Source organism: Neomonachus schauinslandi, chromosome X (genome assembly GCF_002201575.2).
Source record: "Neomonachus schauinslandi chromosome X, ASM220157v2, whole genome shotgun sequence".
Classification (NCBI taxonomy): Eukaryota; Metazoa; Chordata; class Mammalia; order Carnivora; family Phocidae; genus Neomonachus; species Neomonachus schauinslandi.
This window is the reverse complement of record NC_058419.1, coordinates 100,844,500-100,851,450: the sequence shown is the minus strand read 5'-3', so window position 1 is coordinate 100,851,450 and position 6,951 is coordinate 100,844,500. Positions and strand designations below refer to the sequence as shown.

At 39.6% G+C, this 6,951-nt stretch overlaps 1 pseudogene; it reads left to right on the top strand.

The window, feature by feature from the left end:
* Window positions 1-1,925: 1,925 nt before the first annotated feature.
* LOC110594291 lies at window positions 1,926-2,524 on the top strand (annotated as a pseudogene).
* Window positions 2,525-6,951: the final 4,427 nt, after the last annotated feature.

The window sequence follows — 6,951 nt, the reverse complement described above, 5'->3', positions numbered from 1 at the left end:
TGTTATTTCTTGTCTTTTTGATAATAGCCTTTATGATGGGAGTGAGGTGATATCTCATTGTGGTTTTGATTTGCATTTCCCTGATGATGAGTGGTGTTGAGCATCTTTCATGTGTCTATTGGCCATCTGTATGTCTGCTTTGGAAAAATGTCTCTTCAGATCCTGTACCCATTTTTAACTGGGTTTTTTAATATCGAGTTGTATGAGTTTTTTTGTATATTTTGAATATTAACCCTTTTTGAATATGTGATTTGCAAATATCTTCTCCCATTGTGTAGGTTGCCTTTCTCTTTTGTTGGTGGTTTCATTTGCTGTGCAGAAGCTTTTTAATGTAGTCCCATTTGTTTACTTTTGCTTTTGTTGCCATTGCTTTGGTGTCAAATCCAAAGAATTATCACCAAGACTGATGTCATGGAGCCTATTGCCTATATTTTCTGCTAGGAGTTTTATGGTTTCAGGACTTACATTCAAGTTTTTAATCCATTTTGAGTTAATTTGTGTGTATAGTGTGAGATCGTGATCCAGTTTCATTCTTCTGCATGTGGCTCTCTAGCTTTCCCAGCACCATTTACATCTTTCCCTATTGTATATTCTTGCCTCCTTTGTTGTAAATTAATTGAACACATGTACATGGGTTTACTTCTGGAGTCTCTATTCTGTTCCATTGGTCTGCGTGTCTGTTTTTACGCCAATACCACACTGTTGTAACTAGAGCTATGTACAATGGTTTGAAATCAAGGAGCATGATGCCTCCAGTTTTGTTCTTCTTCCTCAAGATTGCTTTGACTATTTGAGACCTTTTGTGTTTCCATAAACATGTTAGGATTGTTTGTACTGTTTCTGTGAAAAATGTCATTGGAATTTAGATAGGAATTGCATTGAATCTGTAGATTGCTTTGGGTAGTATGGACATCTTAACAATATTAATTCTTCCAATCCATGGGCACAAATATATTTCCATTTATTTCTGTCTTTTCAGTTCCTTTTATCAGTGTCTTGTAGTTTTCAGTATCTAGGTATTTTACCTCCTCGGTTAAATTTATTTCTAGGTATTTTATTGTTTTTGATGCAATTGGAAGTGAGATTGTTTTCTTAATTTCTCTTTCTGATAGTTCATTGTTAGTGTATAAAATGCAATGGGTTTTTGTATATTGATTTTGTATCTTGCAACTTTGCTGAATTTGTTTATTCTCACAGTTTTGGGTGGAGTCTTTAGGGTTTTCTACATATAAGATCACGTTGACTATGAATAGTAACAGTTTTACTTCTTCCTTTCCATTTTAGATGACTTTTGTTTCTTTTTCTTGCCTAATTGCTCTGACTAGGACTTCCAATATTATGTTGAATAAAAGTGGAAAGAGTAGGCATCCTTGTCTTACTTCTGATCTTAGAGAAAAACCTTACAGCTTTTCATTGTTGGTTATGATGTGAGCTGTGGGCTTGCCATATGTGGCCTTTATTATGTTGAGATATATTTTTTATATACTTGCTTTGTTGAAAGTTTTATCATAAGTGGAAGTTGAATTTTATCAAATGCTTTTTCTGTGTCTACTGAAATTATCATATGATTTTTATCCTTCATTCTGTTAATGTGGTGTATCATGTCAATTGATTTCACATGTTCAAACATCCTTGTATCCTGGAATGAATCCCACTTGATTGTGGTTTTATATGATCTTTTTAAGGTATTGTTGAATTCAGTGTGCTAATATTTTTGAGGATTTTTCATAATGTTTATCAGGGATGTTAGTCTGCAGTTTTCCTTTCTTGGGATGTCCTTGTCTGATTTTGGTGCCATGGTAATGCTGACCTCGTAACATGAGTTTGGAAGCATTTCCTCCTCTTCAGTTTTTCTTGGAAATGTTTGAGAAGAACAGTTGAGGAGGGAGAGTCCCCAGGAAGGCCGAGTCCCCAGCTAAAGAGCTATGGACCACAGAAAGATGGGGCGCCTCTCCTCCAGCGTGATTTTGATCATGGCCATTTCCAAAGCCGCTGAACTGGAATTAGTTGCTGGGCTGGGCTACTGTGAATTTGCACTTCCCTCTCAGGGAGACATGGCCTTAAGAGATGACAGCATTCAGTCCCAGCAGGAGCCTGCTGTTTGTCATTGGCCTTTCCAGTCTGTGCTGTCCATAGGAATCCAGGACACTAAGGAGCTAAACAAAACCTACTGTCTGAGTGGGGGAACTGGCACGCTTTTGTCCTTCTGTGCCTGCCCCCCCTCCTCCTATGGCTGGAACTGTGAGCATGATTGGGGCAAAGAGAACCGTGAGTCTGTGTCCCATGACCCCTGGCTGTCCAAGAAATGTTCCATGTGTAAATGCTGGCATGGCCAGCTTCACTGCTTTCCTCAGACATTTCTACCAGGTCGTAGTAAGCGGATCGTCCCCTCTTTTGCCCTTTCGGATGGCCACGTGATGGATGAGCACTTCCTGGTTTCCAGGGCTCCAGAATTAACATACTGTCTTCGGGCACCACTTTTTTGCCAGCTGGCATCTGCCTTGCTCTGCAAAGTTACTATTGATGAACACTTGCTTGCACTGTCAGTCATGCACATTTCAGGACCTGTAAAGGCTGTAGCTCCAGTATTGTTACTGAGAGATGATCATTTGTTAGTTGCCCTGAAATAGTGAATAGATTTTCATAATGGTCCCTAACATTGCCTTCAAGTACCAACTACTTTCCTCTCCCTGCCCTCTCCGAAAAACTTCTTTAAAAAAAAGTCAGCCTTATCTACATTGTGACCAAGTTCTATGTTTCTTGATACATGTATTTCTACCAAGGGTTTCTTATTATTATTTTCCTTTAACAACTGAATTCTTTCTTTAGATTATTAAAGACTACTCCTAATGTGGAACTGAGTATAAAGCTTGGAGTAGAGTTGATCAAAATCAATTAAGACCTCATCTTTAAAAGGAAAGGAAAGGAAGCCCCTTAAAGGGAGCAGATGAGAGGGCAGGGGGCAGATATTAGAGGTGAGGGACAGGATTCTGAAGTACTGGAAGTGTGTGTGTTTGTGCACGTGTGCCAAGGAGGCTAGATAGAAAAGAGGAAGCAAATGGGAGAGAGATTGGAAAAAATAAAATGGATTACTTGGTTGGTGATCAGATGAGCATGAGAAGCAAGTCAAAGAGCTAAGTTGAAAGGCAAGTTTCTATCATCTGTAAAAAGCTATAGAAGACAAGGACATCCCCTTTTTTCTCAGTGCATTGTAAAAAGAATGAAGTCTCCTTGGAAAAAAATTCTAACTTTCCCCAACAAGAGAGCTTAATAAATTATGTTTTCTCCATACTTTGCAAGTATTTTAACTCTTGTAAAAGAGAAAATGTTCACGACATATTTAATTGTAAACCAGGTGATAAAATGATACATGGTAAAAGCCATTTTAAAAGACATTTTGAAAAAAATAAAATACATTGTGTATATGAGTATGCCCAATAAAAATGGGAAATATGTTGAAAAAAATTTGAGAAGAACAGATATTAAATCTTTAAATGTTTAGTAGAAATCGCCATTGAGCTGTCTGGTCCTGGTTGTTGGTAAGTATCTGATTACGGATTCAATCTCCTTGCTGATGGTTGGTCTATTCAGATTTTCTATTTTGTCATCATTCAGTCTGGGAAGATTGTATGTTTCTAGGAATTTACCATTTCTTTTCTTAAAGATTAATTTTTTTATTTTAGAGAGAGAGTACGCACAAGCATGAGGGACAGAGGGAGAAGGAGAGAGAATTTCAAACAGACTCCACACTCAGCATGGTGACCAACTCAGGGCTCGATCCCACGATCCCAAGATCATGACTTGAGCCGAAACCAAGAGTCCAACGCTCAACTGACCTTGTCACCCAGGCGCCCCAGGCATTTACCATTTTTTCAGCAGGCCCACCGGAGTGTTCCAAACTGGAGTGTACCTGCAAGCAGTGCTAGCAAGGTACAGGGGGAGTGCAAAAATGGTACCCACTATTAACTCCATGCCTGGAGTGAGCTCCAATAGACCCCTGCCCCTCAGGCAGATGCTTTGGGCTTAGCCACTGAATATCCTTCACATACGTTCTAGGCGCTTTTCAACCGGCTGTCTTTGTGTGGGGTCTCAGGGCCAGTGAGTTTGTGTGCAAGCCCTTTAAGGGCAGAGTCTCAGTTTCCTTTGGATCTCCTAGATGTCAGCCCCACTGGTTTTCAAAGCCAGATATTTGGAGAGGGGGGCTTGTTTCTGCAGTGCAGGTCCCAAAGGTTGGAATGCCTGATATGGGGCTCAAACCCCTTGCTCTTCAGGGATGTACTCCGTATTTGTATGATTCCTCGCACTTATGGGTAGCCACCCTGGGGGTGGGGTCTTTGGTAATACCAAGTCTCTGCCTCTCCTCCCTGTCTCAATGTGGCCTTTTAATATTTTGCTATGGAGAAGCTGTTTAGCTAGTTTTCAGGTCTTTTTCAGAGAGAATTGTTCTATATGTAGCTGTAGATTGGGTATGTTCATGGGAAGGAGTGAGTTTCAGGGCCTTCCTATGCCACCATCTTGAACCACCACTCTCCAAGGGAAATTTATAACTTCCCCTATGAGAAAAAATTTGACAATGTTAGTGGATGTGTTTCAATAAGTCATTGAAACCAGCAGGAGAGAGTTTTAAAGGGTTTCAGAAAAGCATTCAGATATTAGGCTGGTAAAATAGTGACATCTTGTGGTAAGAATTAGCAACAAAATCCCAAAAGTTAAGAATAAGACCGGGAAGCCCAATAAAATGGGAAAAAACAACCAAAAAAAGCCTTTATGAAATCTTTGTTTTTGACGATAAAGTGAATTTTTCTCATCTTGGCTTTTGGCTGTGAGAAAAAATTCTCAGTTTTACCTTATAACTATATTCCCCATACCAATAAGGACAAAGGAGTTTAATTGAGAGAATAAAACCCTGCTTATAGAAATAAGTAGGACACTGCAAGTATTTCCTTCTATACACTCATCGTTTAAAACAAAAATATTTACCTTTGAAATTCATGTAACATGAAAGACTTGGACTTGTTTTTTTGAACTTTAAATAAAAAGAGAGGACACCCGTTTAGGGCCTATAGTGGATGCTCTTGGCGATTTTGCCCCTGTTCCTTCTGCCGACCCCAGCAGTCGGCTGCACGTGGGTGGACAGTTCGACAGTCCGTGCCTTCTCTGCCTGAGATCGATCTCTGGCTGCAGAAATGAGACCTGCTTGTGCAGCACAGCCTGGAAGTGCCTGAAGGTTAACACCCCCCATGAGCTACTTTCAGCCAGGAGGGAGGCCACAAAGGAAGAAATACCTAAGTTTTGTAAATGATCGGTGAGACAATTTTGAGCTGTGTTCTACGTGGTCTCCGGGGGGGGGGGGGGCCAGCAGGACTGAACTGCAGTTTGCCACAACAGTAGCTTGCTCATTAATGCACCTTGGGTGGCACAGCGGGTTAAGCGACCGATTCTTGGCTTTTGTCTCAGGTCATGATCTTGGGATCGTGCAATCAAGACCCGGGTCGGACTCCACACTCAGCGTGGTGTCTGCTTGAGATTCTCTCTTCCTCTCCCTCTGCCCCTCCTGCTTGTTCTCTCTCTCTCAAATAAATAAATCCCTAATGCACCTTTTCTTTTCTTTTTTCCTAACTCCTTCACCATGCTCCCTGGGGTCACCCACTCATAAACCACATATGCCCAAATCGTTGTCTCAGGGTTATCTTTTGGAGGAATCCACGCAGGTATAGTGATCTACTCATGCTGCGCACACACAAACAGGTGTATCGAAGGAAAAAATAAGAGGTCCAAGCATTTTTACTAGTTTTACCAAAGTGAAAAAAGCCAAGACAAGTCCAAGTCATCTTGGTTTTACTGCAGCCATAAAGCTCTTCACAGCTGCTCGCAGACCTGCTGCAGTCCCTGTGGGTTTCGTCTTTGTGGAAATGCAAGTTCAACAAAGGGGAATTGCCATGGTAAGGAAAGAGGGCACCTTCACTCCTGGGATTGTATATCCATTCTTAAATCCCTGCAAGAAAACTTGAACTGGCTGCTAAAAGCTGGTTGAGCCCCAATTGATTTTCTAATCTGTTAGGAAATAACATGTTAAGATTCCATACATGAAGACCCAATAATTAGAACTATATTTTATGTCCCTCAGCGGAGCAGACTGAGGGTTCTAGAGAGGAGGGGGGTGGGGAGATTGGTTAGTCCGGTGATGGGTATTAAGGAGGGCACGTTCTGCATGGAACACTGGGTGTTATACGCAAACAATGAATCGTGGAACACTACATCAAAAACTAATGATGTAATGTATGGTGACTAACATAACATAATAAAAAAATAAAAATAGAAGAATACAAAAAAAAAGAAATAAAAGATCAAAAGTATTCATAGTTAAAGTTTTGTGGTCATACCATTGAACTAAGATAACTAAGTTCTTGCCCTATAAACAAAAAGGACATGGTAAAACCAGCATGAGTATTTGGAAACTGCCTCAGTTATTAAAATAGTTAATCACCAAATGTTTGATTTGTGATTCATGAATCAATCAGACTAAGTAATTCTAATGACTGAAATGACCACAGAGTTCATTATTTTAATAATAAGCAATAGCTAGTCAACATCTCAGCAAGTAACGAGGCTTTTGTGACCTTGGGAAAGTTACTAAATCTTTTGTACCATAAAATTGGACCACAGAAAACTGGTTTCACAAAAGACAGTAAATGAAAAGGAGTGCCCAAAGTATATTTAATTTAACATACTCCATGATAATGTATAGCTTTGCACATTTTTGCCTATACCAATGTTTTTCTGGTTTGAATAAAATGAAATCTTGGTTATTTACAGAAGTACTACATAACAACGATATTTTCAAGTTCCTGATCATTCAGCAGTCAAATTATTTAATTAATACATTCATTGGGTACTTTATATACAATAATTCCATATGAATATATGTATAATAATTAAAATTAAAATGTT